The 16,646-nt window shown below is 35.7% G+C and overlaps 1 protein-coding gene across 3 annotated transcripts in view; it reads right to left on the bottom strand.

The window, feature by feature from the left end:
- Positions 1-16,168, bottom strand: part of LOC143211543 (acyl-CoA Delta-9 desaturase-like) — a 99,117-nt gene extending 82,949 nt beyond the window's left edge. Inside the window, exons 1-2 of one of the 3 annotated variants that reach the window (XM_076429324.1) lie at positions 16,038-16,168; positions 14,151-14,307 (exon numbers count right to left, since the gene is read on the bottom strand). The gene's annotated coding sequence lies outside the window, so the exon portion shown is untranslated. Of the gene's footprint in view, positions 1-14,150; positions 14,308-15,032; positions 15,155-16,037 lie in introns of those variants that run through there. The other 2 variants (XM_076429325.1, XM_076429323.1) reach the window with 2 other exon arrangements.
- Positions 16,169-16,646: the final 478 nt, after the last annotated feature.

The following is a 16,646-nucleotide window of genomic DNA, read 5'->3' as shown; positions in this document are numbered from 1 at the left end:
GGATTTCGTTATCACGAGACCCTGAAAGTAAATAATAGAAATCAATATTTGAAACATTTTGTCTAAGAATTAATTAAAAAGTTAATTAATTGCTTCTATAAATTAATTTACTTAGACCTGTCTGTCCCTTAAAGAGAGCTTCCTCTCTAGCTCTCTTATTAAAACGTTTATATCTCGGTAACAAATTAACGCAAAATAATGTTATTATATTGTTTTGAAATTGTCTGAATGTCAGCTATAAGAATATATGAAAAAAATAACCCTTTTTTTCAAAAATTGACCCGTGACCTTCGCAGGACGTTTCAAGGTCACTAATAAGTCAAACGCATACCATCGTCAAATGTGTTCCTTCAGACCGTAAAATTTTTATTTGAAACATTTTTTAGTATCATTCATACTTTCCGAGATATTTTGGTGAAAGCTAATAAAATGCTTACACTGAGTTAAATAAAATGGTGGTACGTGAGAAATGGCAGTACTCGGCAGTTAAGATTTTAGATTTTGCAAGATAATAGTATAATCTAAGACCCTATGTAAGTTATTTGCTGGAGGTGTGTGGAGGTTTTAACTTATCACTACATCTTTAAAATGTATGCGTCAAATTTTACGTTCCCCTTCCGTGTAACTGTTAACCGGTTAACATTAACAATTCAGCACTAAAAACGATTGAACTTACCTCCACAAACTGTATCCATTATGTAGTATAAAAATCAGTAGCTTCCAATATAACTTATACACTTTGCACTTATATTTCGTACGTACGCTCACGCGCGTGAAAAATGCCTGTCTAACGAAAGCGAAGTTTCGACTACGACTGCAACTCAGGTAAAAAAATGCAAGCATTTTCCCGTTTACCCCACTACGGAGTCACTATTAGAGTACCCATCCCAATGGGTAAAAACGTCCTAGCTCATAATTCATTTTTGGGGTTTTGGCCAGCTTTTGGGCGTTTGGAACCACTGTGCGTCGCGTCGACGTGGTGGGCACGAATACCCTTAGGTGCTCCTAAGGCGCGTGCAACGGTAACTCGTCACTCAGGCGCTTCTGTGTGAGAGTTGCTGCACCACTCGGCCCTCCGACCGACCAGCACGGGACGATTGGCCTCCGGCCTTCTCCGCGGGTCGAACCTTCGCGGTTTGACCTCACGATCTGGAGTGGTAACGGCGAGTACGAACCCCTCAGGTACGTCTGAGGTACGTACGATCCGTGGTCTGTCCCTCAGGTGCCTCTGAAGGAACACCGCGGCGCCCACGCTACGTCAGGCAGTGACCTCCGACCGCATCCTGTCACCTTCCTACCCTCCAGCGTGAATCCACGGAACATGGCGCCGTCCAACGTCGCGCCGCGCGTCGCCGCCGAAATACGGGCCATCCGAAGCCGTGCGCCGAACCTCCGCGTCGTCTAACATATAATACCTGCGCGCCACCGTCCGCCTGATCGCTTTCATTATTTACTCCGCGATTACGTCGTACTCTTTTCTGTTATGATTTAGACCGGGACTGCTACATCCGCTGACGCGACTGAAGGACCGTCGAAGCCGCCGTCTGATTAACCGGACGAGACACGTAATTAATAACCTTTTGTTACTCGGTCGGACTTGCAAGAGACGTTCTTTTGTTTATTATATATTTTCTACACCGCACCTAGCGGAATAAAGCTTACTTTGTTTACCCGATTTCGTCTCCATCTCATTCATTCACCTACGAACCTTGGTCAACTCCTGCGCTACAAGGCACATACGAAATCGGAACGTTAGAAAGTGGTTCGATGGAACACCAGCCATGGATGCAGCTACGCCAAATATTGGTAAGTATACTGTTAAATTAGTATTGAGTGGTTTAGTTTAACAATTACAAGTAATTGTAATTGTTAGTTGCAATTACAAGTAATTGTAACTGGTAGTTGCAATTCCTTTCCAAACAGACGACGCTCGCGCGTGAACATTCACACACCGCTAGGGTATTCTCACACACCGCTAGACCATGTATACGTTCGCGAGGATTGCAAGTGTCCGGGATTCAACTTCTGATTTCTTGATGATGCAAGGACGGGGTCAGAAGAGGTAAAAGATCAATCTAGGCTATTGTTTGCCTCAAAAGTTCTTCTTTTACGTTTCGGAGCAATGGTTTTGCAATATTCGGCTGCATGTTGCCCGTCGGAGAGGCTACTACGCCGGCGCACAGTGGTCTAAAACGCGAAATTTAGTGACATTTTGCCCAAAAACCAACTGTATCATATAGGTATCTGTTGAGTGTATATTGCTTTCTAAATATCCATCAACCTCGAAAATGAAAATATTAATAAAATTTAATAAAAACCATTAGTGTAACAAACAGTTAAAGTTGGAAGTTTTGAAGATAGCCTTTCTCATTGCTTTTCTTCTTTAAGATGCCCTGACGATCCTTTTTAATATTTTCCTTCCAAATTTTTTTAAAATGAAAGGTTTATCTTTAAGCTGTAAATTACTATTTGTCAATTGAAAATTAGTATTTGTAATGCATTAAAAATGTTACGCTAAATGTAATGAAGAAAATTTGCAAAATTATCAAGACTTCGCAAGGAATATCTTTTGAGTCATAAGAGGTCATAGAATTTGACAAAATGGAATATTTTCAGCATACTTTCCTCTATGTAGTCATGCAAAAATCATTTCCTAGATAGTCCTATATCAAAAGTTATTATTGTTTAAAGCCGTCCGTGTGGCTGTGCGTATTGGTTCTCGCATCTATCGTCGGGACTCCGTGACAACTAAGAAACACTTTAGACTTGAAACACTTCAAATCTTTATGCTATGCTACAATTTTTTGAGCGTTATATACTATGTATTTTCCTCTTTATTTAAATTTTGTTTTGTGCAGTTTATATTTAGTGCGTACCTCAGTATACTTTATGCATTAGTTCAGTATTATACCATCGTTTAGTACAGTTTATATTAATATACAAGGAGAATTAAGTATAATTCTCCGAACGCGCGTTGTATACGTTTTAAACAATCATCTTATACGACCGTTTCTCCCACCAATATTCAGAAAAAAATGCTATCGATGAATTGGTTTGCCCGATCGACAATTTCACGCCTACTCCAAACTTATATTGTTGTCACTTCGTTCATCATCACACACTCACTGCAACATACTTTAACTCAGCACGAGTCATACGTTGTTTACAGTAATTTATATTTTGTATTTGTTATATAATTTGTGTTTGTTATATTGCGTGTTTGCGTTTATATTTTGTGTTTGTTATATCTCGTTCGTGATAAAACATATCGTTCCACTAATATTTGGTAAGTACATAAATAGTTGGACATTTATTACGTTAACTATTTTCCGTGTTCAACATTTCTTCCTTTATTATTCTGCTATTTGTTATTTATTAAGAATGGAGGCGTTCCGTATACATATCTGAATTTATTATATTTATTACCACGTTTTTATTAGCTCGCTTTCTTGTTTGTTTGTTTGTCTGTTCGTCTGTTTGTCTGTTCGGTGGCAAATTTTGCAATAGATTTTATTATTGTTTACATTTCACTTTGTGCATTATGCAGGTACTATAGATTGTGAATTTATAAGGATCAGATAAATTTTCTCCGGAGGCTTTGGAAAATCAAGAAACAAATTTTATTCAAATAGCGATTTCTCAAAAATTTAGAAAAACAATATATTGACTAAGCTGAATGTATTCCGTTTCAAAAAAATTTGCTAAAAGTTGTTAAATTTGTAAATATGTTTAAAAAATAGTTTAAAAAACTATTACATAAACGAAAAGTATACCACATTATACATTATTAAAAAAGATTACATGTTAATATCCTACACCCCAAATTTCACGTTGATATCTTTAATAGCTTAGAAGTTATACCAAAATGTCACTAAATTTCGCGTTTTAGACCACTGTGCGGCGTGACTGCAGCGTCATCTGACGGGCAACATGCGACGGGCAACATGCAGCCAAATATTGCAAAACCAATGCTCGGAAACATAAAAGAAGGACTTTTGAGGCAACCAATGGCCTAGATTGATCTTTTATCTAGCAATTTTGACTACTAAAAAACCCCGACTTTGCATTATCGAGAAATCAGAAGTGGAATCTTGGACCCTTGCAATCCTCGCGTACGTATACGTGGTCTAGCACAGAGTTGGACAAAATATAATTTCAATTACAATTACAATTACTTACCAATTACTGTAATTTGGAATTGCAATTACTTTCGCTCAACCAGTAATTGGAATTGTGGATCACAATTACAATTACAGTGATTCGTCAAGTAATTGGAATTACCAATTACAATTACATTTAATTGTAATTGTATTTCTGCAATTCCAAATTATAGTAATTGGTAAGTAATTGTAATTGTAATTGACATTACATTTTGCCCAACTCTGGTTTGGGGCACATGTCGGTAGGAGGAGTGTAAGAAAATGTTAGACAATACGTGCTATGGACGTGTTCTATTTTATCGACATGTACCTATCTATGTATGCTTAGTTCGTTGGTGTGTGCGCGTCGCGCGCTTGTTGCGTACTTCTTTTGTTGAGATGATCTGCAGTCTCATTCACGCCGCCATGTGAAACGCTTGTATACTACATACTATTATATCTAAATATATTTAATCAAGTTGTGTGATAATAACGTATAGTATTTGTTATCCCGAATCTTCTGTCAAGTGCAACAAAAAGTATGCATTTATATTTAAAGAAATGATGCAATTGTTAATTGCACATGCACAGTTGCACCTAAAACAAATCTGAGGGCCTACGCTCTTCGAACCATTTATTTTCATCTTTTGATATTTTTTCGTAAATGCATTAATAACACCCAAGTAGCCACAAGTAGCCACGTACGTCCCTAAAACGTACGCAGAATGGACGTAGGACGTTTGGGCGTGAACCGTACGTTTTAGGGACGTACGTGGCTACTTGGGCAGAGTTATGGCCTGAAACAATTCCATGAAACACCCTGTATTTTCTAGCGCTGCGAGTCTAAACTTCAGACTCTACATGTTTAGACAAAGCCGAGAAAGATCTCGAATAGGTTCCAGGAATGCTATAAGGAGTGTTGCTAATTCCTATATCAATGATTGTTACGAACTTTTTAATCTTACAGTTCAATCACATTGCGTAAGACGTAGGAGCTACGATTATTTTTCGTCCAACAATTTTGTCGCACATAATAAGAACATTACTTAATTATTGTTCTTATAATATAAATGTATATCGATTAAGTGACACACACACGAATGCGAAGTACATTAAAAGTAAACATTTTACTTCCAATATCAAATAAAGATTTATATTATATTTGAAAACAATATTTCATTCGTAATATGAAAGGTGTGTATATCTTCCAGCATATTCTGGAACAAATATTTTTCCATATTAAACATTAAACATAAAATATTTCCTGCATTGTTTGTGCTTTTCAGAGCCTGTAAGACTCTGTATCAGTTTATTTATAAAAACAAAGTACTTGGTACAGTTCGTATATTTAGAAAAAAATATTTCTCTCGTAATATGAAATATATTGTATGTATATTTGAATATTAAAAACAGATTGAATCTCTTATTAATATCATATGAATGTGTATACTAGGGTGGTCCAAAGCTATACCTGTGAAAATTTTTTATCGAGATACAAAGCACCTCACCCCCCATAATTGTTCCTTTAGGTGAGAAAAAAATTTGTGCAAAGTTTGAGATCGATCGAAAAAAAAGGATCATGTGCCTCAAAGCGACTGAAAATTTTGAAAATTTTGAAATTCACCTCAACCATGGAACATGGCACATCGTTGGATTTGTCTTTTTCTCTGAATAGGAATATGGAAAAATTATATGACTTCCTTTAAATAAAAATAACAATGACCTTGAAATTTCAAAAATATGATTTCCAAAAAATGTTTTTATTTTGCCATTATATTTACCTTATTGAACAATGCAAATTTCTCCTCTGACATTTTTTCGTACAATCACAAATTACAGAGATATTTAAACATTTCCATGTATTACATTTTATTTATACCTGTACTGAAATAAGACTTTAAGAAGCCTAAAGTGACAGTTTAGCTACATTGGCATTGAACAATAAACAAAATCAACTTGTACTTTGCATTATGAAGTACTTTTGTCAACTGTTAAGTAAAATTATTAAGTAAAACTATTTCTGTTACCACAATTTTTTGTCAACTGGCTTTGGTTTGCAAAATATGAGCTGAAAACGACTTTCGCAAGGCAGAAACCAGGTACAGTTCCGTACCTGGGTACTGGGTACCCTCGATGCCGTCCATTAACATAAAACGCTATAAAACATTTCACCGGAATTAGGACCCCTCAAATGAGGGTAGCGAGGGGCAGCGGACCCGTTTACAACTCTCCGTACTGAACACTGGACCCACGACGGTCAGGTACGAGGGACGTTTAGTACACGTTCACCCTCCAGGACAATTTCCCGTTAGTCTACCCCTGTTTTCCTGACACAAGGGCGAGCCAATCAGAGACGCTACATCACTTCGCGACACGAGGGGCACTCTCCAAGGTCCGCGCTCCTTCACGACTATTAGGCCCTTTCCGGACCCAGACAAAATTGTATAAAAGCCCGTCCGAAAACGGATCATCAGTCATAGCTGATTTAACCACCGAACAGTGCACAGAAGTCCAATGGAGAGTAGAAATCACGGAAAACTCTTCTTATTAGAACATGACGAAAGTCAAATTGTAGGCGCTAAGTTGCCATCGATAGGACAAGTTTTAAGAGTTTTGTTTTACAATTTACGGAAAGTGAAATTGAACCTTCGATCTAGCTCATATCTTGCTGTGAAAGAAGTGGAAGTGTTGTGGGAAAAGGCAAAAATTCCATTCAGGCAAAGCCATCACAGCATCGAGAAATTGGAGTCCTTATACCAGAAGTGGAGGCTGTTACAAAAGCATTCTACACGACGATCGCAGCTACAAGATAACAAGGAACAACAGTTTCTTGATCAATTAGATGATCTTTTCGATATCGCACATGCTTTAGAAATGATCACGATCGATGAAGATAAACAATTTCTTCTGAACCAAAGAAAAAAAGGACGACCAGGATCGATGATTGGAGGAGGTCGAAGCATCAACAAATTAGTGAAAATACAGATAGTGCACAGGGGGTTTACCCCCCAGACCCAGAAGTGATAGAAGAAGAAAATAAAAATAAAAATAGAAACACGGAAAATGTGATAAACAATAAAGTGTTCCTCAACATAATAAAAACGATCAAGGATGAAGAGAGTCTCGTCAACAGTCCCTCCGCCCTTAAAAACAAGTTAAACAAAATACTTAAAACAAAGAAAACGATTGAAATATCACTACCAAAGCCTAACCTAAATGGTAAAAAACGACTCCATTTAAATAGCAATCCTAAAGTATTCGACGAAAAAATGCCAAAGACACCTAGTACAAAGAAAAAACAGAAGGAGAAGTCTTCTACAGAAGGAGAAGAAATAAACAAAGAACTATTACAAATGATCGATAGTCTAAAAAAAAAAATTGAAAATATAAGCAAGGAGCTGGAGGAGGAGAGAGCCAAAAACGCATCGAGCTCTATGCAAAATAGCATAGCAGAAAGCCCAAAAAGAAAATCTACAGCAAATGGCAATGAAGAAAAGAAATCACCAAGTACCGTTAGCCGCACGACCCCCAACTACGAACAAGGGAAACAATGGCCAGAAGGTCATAGCACAAGCAAGAAAAGATGTAACGGAACAGGGGCAACCCAGGAGTACCTGAAAGAACAAAACAACACCGCACCAGCCGACGACAATATAATGGACCTCGACGAGCCACAGGACCCCAACTCAAAGACAAAGACAACGAAACCAAACGTAGACAATAAAGAGGTACAAGAAATAGTAACGAAAGAACGACAGGTAAAACCGCCGATAATAAATATTTTCGAATCTTCCCAGCAAGTCACGTACAGAATTGTTAAAGAGTCCCTAAATATTAACAAATTCAGCATTAAATACATTAATAGTAATAAACATTATTTACAACTTGAGAACCTAGAAGACCATGCAGCAGTTATTAACATACTAACAGCAAGAAAAATTAAATTCTTCACATATACACCGAAGTCGATCAAACCAAAATCCATACTTTTAAAGGGTATTGATAACAGCTTTGTCCCGGACGAAATATTAGAAGAAATAAATAACCTAAATCTACATAAAGTTTCGATTATCAAAATAACCAAATTCAGCACGCAAAAATCTATCAAAAATAACAATCCATTACCATTCCTACTAGTACAAATCACCCCTGACAGTGATATCGGAACCCTAACAAGCATAAAATACATTCTAAATCAATCGGTTAAATGGGAAAGACTAATAAAAAAAGAACCAATCATGTGCCTTAGATGTCAAAGAATAGGACACTCAGCGTCAAATTGTAAATTAGACTTTAGATGTGTCAAATGTCCCGAAAACCACGATCCAGGTAACTGCGAGATCAAAAAAGATAGCTTGGTAGAAAAATCAAAACTCTTTTGTGTAAGATGCAAAGAATTTGGACACCCGGCATCGTACAAAGGTTGTCCAAAGTTCAAAGAAATAAAAGAAAGATACACACACAACTTAAAAAAAAAGAACGAAAACAAAATTACTACTTTAGCAGAGATAAAAAATAGTATAACCCCGAAATACAAAGTTTCATATGCTGAAGCGGTTCAAACAAATAACCGATCTACCGACAATCAAATAAACAATAACACAAACCCAACAAACAGACACTACTCTTTTTCTCAACGACCAATAGACAGCTCACAGCACACACAAACACAACAGGACAAAGTACATACACACGTAAGAAACCTAACATACACAAATCAACAAAGCATACCCGACCCTATAATGGAGCTAAAAAATCTTTTTACATCACAATTGAACAGAATAGAGTACTTAATATCTCAAAACACTCAAAACATACAAAATCTATTTAAATTATATTGTGATGGTACACCAGAACTAGTAGACACTATAGACTATGAAACAAACGAAGAACTAACCAATGGCTAACAAAAGCGTAACACAGTTAAATATTATTTCCGCAAATGTAAACTCCATCGCATCAAACGAAAGGAGACATAATATAGTACAAATCATCAACAACCTCAATCCGGATATTATATTACTAAACGAGACAAAGCTTAAAAAATTTCACAACCCGAAATTTAAAAAATACAATCTAATTAGAAACGACAGGAACTCAGCAAACGGAGGAGGCGTAGCAACCCTCATTAAAAATAATTTTAATTACGAGAGAATAATACCAATAAAAGAACTGAACATAATAGAAACGGTTATCTTAAAACTCAAACTAGAAAATAACAATAATCTGTTCATCATAGCAGTCTATGCCCCTAGTACGGAAGCAACCGATGTAATAGCTGATTTGGACTACATTTTTTACTTTTTAGAACTACATAAGACTAATAATTATTTTGTAATAGCGGGCGACCTGAACGCTAAACACCAAAAATGGAACAACCATTATCAGAATGCTAGAGGGCGAGCTTTGGCTAACTGGATACAAAAACACGAAATAGACTATAAAATAGTTTTAAAACACACAAATATACCAACCTTTGTAAGGAGCAATTCATATTTAGATATAGGTCTGATCGACAGCAGAATAAAATTAGAAAACCTAAATCAGGATGGTACCATACAGACCACAGACATCGATAGTGACCACAGAGCTATCAACATACAATTCTCACTACCAAAAAAAGACGACATAATTGTTTTTAAAAACCATAAATATCCATTACTCTACAAAAAAACAGACTGGCCTAATTCAAAAAATACCTAGCGGCTAAATACACTACGCATATTCCGCAAAATAGAAATTTAACCAACCAAGAAATAAATAAATTTCTAGAAGAAATAAATACAGCCATAGTAGACGCAATAAAAAAACATGTTCCTAGACAAGTAGACTACAATTCATCCGACATGTATATAAACAGAACCATTAAAAACTTGCTCGCACAAAAAAGCAAACTATTAACCATACTAAATAATGAATACAGACACCCCTCTCCACAAGCTATGGTCATAATTAAAGAATCCAAAGAATTGATCAAAAAATGTAAAGCAGAAATCAAAAATGAATTCAAGAAATCGGTCAATACGTTCTGGGAAAACAAAATAAAAAACATACCCATAAATTCAACAAAAATGTTCCCGAAATTAAACTCAATTTTTAGAAAAAAAACAACTGAGAATATCCCAAATCTAGAAACCGATAACAACTATGATATTTTAAAAGACGCGAAAATAGACATAAATTCAACACAAACAAACAGCACGGGAAAATATATAATAACTAATAATAGGGACAAACTAAATTTAATAGGGGCTAACTTCGCAAAAGTCTACACTCAAAACAAAAATCTGGGAAAAAATAGATTATCTGAAATTATCGATAAACACCACAATAATCTCATGCAGAACATAGAAGAGGATTTGGCCAATAACAAATACCTAATACAGTTCGACGATAACAATCAAGCGAGAAACCCAGAATGGGAAGAGGACCCAAGCTACTTCACAAACATAGCACTAACAACCAGCCTCTTTAAAAAACTTAACAATAAATGCTCCTCAGGGCCAGACGAAATACCAAATATAATACTCAAAAATCTTCCACTCCACATCATATACGACTGTAACACAATTTTCAATAACTGCTTAAACAACTGTTATTTCCCAACAAATTGGAAAACGGCAAAAGTAATCCCGATTGCCAAGAAAGGTAAAGACCCTTCTTCTCCTCTTAGCTACAGACCAATCAGCCTTCTCCCCAATATCTCTAAAGTATTCGAAATCCTAATAAAAAGAGCTCTAGAAAAATTTTACGATGATAACAACTTAATTCCGGACACACAATTCGGGTTCAAACATCAACTAAGTACAATACATGCAATACATAAACTAACATCCGATATCCACGCAGCTATTTTTAATAAAGAGAATGTGGCAGCCTGCCTTATAGATCTAGAAAAGGCCTTTGACACAGTGTGGGTCAAAGGTCTCTTATACAAAATGAAAAAAAGGCTGCGAATCACACCTGTTAAAAATACTAACGAGCATGTTACTGAACATAAAATTTTACACAAACACACACGAAGATATTCTATTCGAAATGGAAGATGGCCTGCAACAAGGAACAGTTATAGCTCCGATTCTTTTTAACTTTTTCAATGCAGAAATTCCGAACCTATTTGATATACCGGATTCAACAGACATAAAAGTCATATTTTTCGCAGATGACTTAATAATATACATTACAGGAAAAAACGTCAAAAATCTCCAAGCCAAAATGCAATCAATAGTTAACAAAATAAATGAATACTATAAAACCTGGAAGTTAAAAATAAACCCAACAAAATGCGAAACTATTTTATTCAGGCCAAAAATAGACAAACAGAGCAAAACTTTTAGAAACTCCTACAAATCATTCCAGATAAAAATTGACGATACAACAGTTCCGCAAAAAAATCTAGTACGATACCTCGGAATTTACTTAGATAACCGAATAATACTAAACGAACACATAAAAATACAAATGGAAAAAGCTAGAAAAGCATTCATGGCTAACAGCAAAATATTCCATTCCGATTACCTAAATCCGCAAATTAAAAAATTATGTTACATGCTCTTGATCAGACCTATAATCTCATATGGTTGCCCTATTTGGTTTAACACGAGCCCACATATAATAGAATCTATTAGAAAATTCGAACGTAAATGTCTAAGAGCGTGTACGCGTGTATATAGGAGTAGAGAATCGAATTTCAAAAAATTCGAAACATGTAAAAAACTATATGACACGGCAAATATACCAAGGATAGATAGCTTTATGATAAAATTAAATAGAGATTATTTCGCAAAAATTAGACATATAAGAAACAACAATTTAATTTCTAGTTCGCTATACCCAAATGACGAATATTACACAAGAACGTGCAATACTGGAAATATCCCTCCAGAAGCTTTCCTATTATTAGACAAAACGGGTAGAATCACAGATTCAAATAATATACCTATTATATACCATATAGAGAGGAAATCTAGTGATAAAAGGATCCTATATCCACATAATCCTAACAGCAATGACCTTTCTCTCAGATCAAAACTAGTCTATAATATGTCTCTCCCTAAGAGAGATATCGAAGATAAATACTACAAAAACACCAAAATATATTGGTGGCTAAAAAGCGAGTAAATAATAAGACTGATGCAGGCTGCGACAGCTAAAGTTTGTTACTAAATATATATAAATAAGATAATCTAGATCTAGATAGCAACATCTTTAGTATACCATATATAGATATCAAAAAGTACAAGATTGAATGAATGAATGAATGAGTATGTAAATTAATAGTGTGCAAGTGGTAGTCAGATAAGTTATCCGCATTGTTCTGTATATATGTATATATCCCGCAACCCGATACATAGAGGTTAAGAAATTAAAATTCCGTCTTTTTCCTGTTATCTTTTTTTTTACGGAAGAATTAGAATGCGCAAAAAAAAGAATCCAGAATTATGGATAATGCTAAAAAATAGTTATAGTTATGTATAAGACCAGCCTTTAAGACATAGAATAAGTTAAAGTGGTTGTGAGCGTTAAATTATATTGACCATTCAACTCGTTTATATATAATTTTTTTTCTCCGATATGTGTTGTAGTATATTCTCTACATGTAACAATGTGCAATCTTGTTTATCATTGTTTCCTGAATAAAGCTTTTAAAAAAAAAAAAAAAAGTGGGTGAAGCGCGCGCCTGCGGACTCCGTGGTCGCAGGTTCAATCCCCGATGCCGGCACCTCTGGAAATTGTTCCATGTGCCTTTTAAAAACTGTGGTGACCCAAGGTGGTCCGGAACCCACCTTTATAAACTGTAGGCCCCGCTGAAAAGGCGATAGTAATGAGAGTGGAAAGGATAGGGAGTTGGTAAATGGATTTGAAACCCTGAGGGGATCAAATAATTAAAAAAAAAATTCTTAAGAAAATAGGATCACTTGTCACTTACATTGACAATGTAGTTTTCACTAGGAAATATTTATTACTTATTACGCTTTTTTGAAGGCGAAGATAGGCCCCTGTGCAATATTTGAATCGTTTTGAATTCGCGGATAACGGAGACAGAGCCGTATGCTGAAAGAAACGAAAGCTTACAAATTTGTAACTAATAAATAATAAATATTTCCCAAAATATAATGTGTGTATTCAATAAATAATAAATATTTCCTAGCGAAAACTACATTGTCAATGTAAGTGACAAGTGAACCTATTTCTTAAGAGTTATAATTTAATAAATAATAAATATTTCCTAACATATGCTTTTTGTTAGTTCTTTTTAGACATTTCCATTGAGTAGGTATCTATTATAATTACCTTTTTTTAGTGCCATTTTAGCGTTAAGTAATTGCAACTACCAATTATAATTACTTGTAATTGCAACTATCAATTACAATTGCTTGTAATTGCATTAAAATTACTTGGAAATTGCAGAAATAACAATTACAATTACGTATAATTGTAATTGGTAATTGCAATTACTTTGGCTCAACCAGTAATTGTTGGAGTAATTGCAATTACTTAACACGATTACAGTAATTGTAATTGAGTCTAACAATTACTTCAGTGTAATTGTTCTTTTAAACCACTAATTTTTATGTTTTGGACCATTTAACCGTTTTCTTATTGTAATTATAGTCCACTTTTGCACATGTAATTGAAGATGTAATTAAATACTCATGTAATTAATTACTGTCCAACTCTGGTCTAGACGCAGTGGCTCACGGAATAACAAAACGCTGTGTCGAGACGCGCAAAGAAGATCCGACCTTTATTAAAGAGTGTCCGGGATTCTTCAGAAATGGTGAAAACCGATCGAGAAAACCGATAAGAGTCACTGTTGCAAGTAGGAATAGTTGAGACTTACTTTGCGGATAAATACTTAAAGTTTGATTTGTTCGGTAAACCTCGGAAACGGTCACAACGAAAACTGAAAACTCTGCGGAACTGAGGAGATCACCGTCGACTTTCTTCAGAACCGATCGGGAAAATCGATAAAAAGCAATGTTGCAAGTAGGAATAGTTGTGACTTACTTTGCAGTTAAATTCTCCGATTCTTCAGGATGGTTCTTCGTTCAGAAATTAGTTTGACCGCGTGAAACGTTGGATTCGTTCTTTGTGAAGCGTGCACTGATTGTCACGTAGCGTAGCGAGCTTGGCGTAGGTGCGGTAAGACCTGTCGGCGAGTTCCCTGCGAATTACGGAATATTAACATATGTACGGAGCGTATGAGCCGATATTTTATAATCGAGTAAAACCGCGCAGAAACGAAATCTCCCACACACAACGTTCGTGTGACCAATAGGCTGCGTCAAAAGTTTTTGACTCACGAAGCCACGGATTCCGTCACGTCCCGTGTGCGCGTAGTGGGGCCCGATATATAATATTATAATAACAAGAAGGTTATTACACGGTCCAACAAATTACAACTTTTTTTTGTATTTCGATTCCCACTATGCGATTCTTATAGTGTTTTTCGCGCTGATTCCGAATCTGTCCTTACTTTTTCTCCTAGGCGTACACTTTTTGAGAAAATTGAGTTTTAAAAAAAGACATATTTCTCAACTTTGAACAAATATTGTGATGTTATTATAAAAGATATTGAATTGTTCTTTACAGCAGAAGATTCTGTAGGCTTTCCCGAATACATGTTTAACATGTTTAAAACATGAAAACATGTTTAAACAATCATTAAATACGGAGAGACACCACTTTTGCACCAATTTTTGCGGATATTTTTGAATTTATCTAAAAAAATAAGGGTCCAGCGGAAAATCGAACTACACCACCCGAAAGAGCACACATTTATCTTGAGAAACCACCCTTTCAAGTTTGCATGGTCGACGTTTTTTTCGAACCAGAAAGCAAAATATTGACATTTACAAAGTTTGTATTGCTTCATAAATATCCATCTACCTCGAAAATATAGAAATGAATACAATAAAAGTCGCGGACACAGAGACACCGCAGAGACGAACTCGTAAACACGTCCTCACTCGATGACGGTTCGATCAAGACTCGGAGTGATAAAGTTAATACTCACAAGTATTATTACATGCAGCAATGGTATTTATCATAGAAGCATAAAATGCAAAGTATACGAAAGCATCTAGCACATCTATTAAATGCAGGTGCATTACATGCATGCACATTTGCTTTTATTTATTTTCTTTGTGTGCATCTCTTTATGTGCATTTGCTTTCGTATCTTCATATCTTCTGTATAAATAAAAATGTAACTGTTTATTTGTTCATAATCTAAGATCTCCGAAACCGCTGAATGTAGAAAGTTGGGGTTTGAGCCATTGGACGCAGCGTTTCTTCGGGAAGGTTTTAGGACAATCCATTAGTGACCAGAGACGACTTTTTCGCCCCTTTCGGGCACGTTTCTGCTTATAACTTTTGACTGATAGCACCAATATTCAATTTGAGGTACTCATTGGGAGAGAGAGGGGGGAGAGTGAGAGGGAGAGAGGGAGGGAAATACGACACGCATCTAAAGATGTACGATTTTGTGGATTTTAAGCAGAAACTGATCAAAAATCGTGTAAAACTACGATTTTCAACATTTTTAATCGCTTGTAGCTCGTGTGTGCGTTAATCGATTTTGACGAAATTTTCAGCATGTGTATAACTAACATAGATCCACAAAACATATATTTTAAATTTTCTTCAAGGGCCCTAATAAAAAAGTTTAAAAAATGACTTTTTTATCTTTGCATGTGACTTTGTAAATTATAATTTTTTGGAAAATCTTTTTTGCATGCCATTTCATAAACCAGTGCTTCTAATTGATTATAAAATATCAGGTCGTTTGTTACAATTATAAAAAAGTTATTCTGTTTTAAAGGGCGTTCGAATACTTTCGTGAGCCACTGTATCTCTGCGAAACGAAAGAAGACTTTTAGAATAACATACTTACCAGTGTACAGTGTACACCGAGTTTTTTTCCGGAGGCATGCAGAATTTTTGTGCATAAACTTCGGAGCTTCGTGGAAACAATATAGGTAGACGTTTTCCGCTGTTTTCTGTATGTGGTCAATATATTATGTATTCACATATAATTTCCCTAAGTGCGCGAAGCTTTTATATAAGGCATCTGTGCAACGTTGTAGCTCAATGTTTATTGAAACAGAAAACTTCCGCTCATTACCTAAAGAAATGAAATATTTATGAGAGCTACGGGAGAGATAATAGAGCGAATTCGGTAATGCTAACAATTACGCTACTTCTACACGAAACCAATGATAATGCAAACCGAGAGAAACACGCCTAATCGGGCACGACCAAATTCTTGTGTAACACGTCCTCCGTGTTTATTGAATAAGCTTGAGTAAGAAGTCCGGATCACAGTGCCCAGTTTTATCCTACTTAAATTATCCTACGAAAATTGCTGGTATTTTTACGTAGAATAAGATCCCATAATAAAAAATATAGGCTTCCATCTGAAAAAGCAACGTTGACTTTCAAATGACCTTGAAAACGCCACGCAAATAAAAAACTGATACTGCCCCCTCTTTCTCTCTCGAAA

The sequence above is a fragment of the Lasioglossum baleicum genome, chromosome 8, assembly GCF_051020765.1.
Source record: "Lasioglossum baleicum chromosome 8, iyLasBale1, whole genome shotgun sequence".
Classification (NCBI taxonomy): domain Eukaryota; kingdom Metazoa; phylum Arthropoda; class Insecta; order Hymenoptera; family Halictidae; genus Lasioglossum; species Lasioglossum baleicum.
This window is presented reverse-complemented; position numbering and strand designations above follow the sequence as displayed.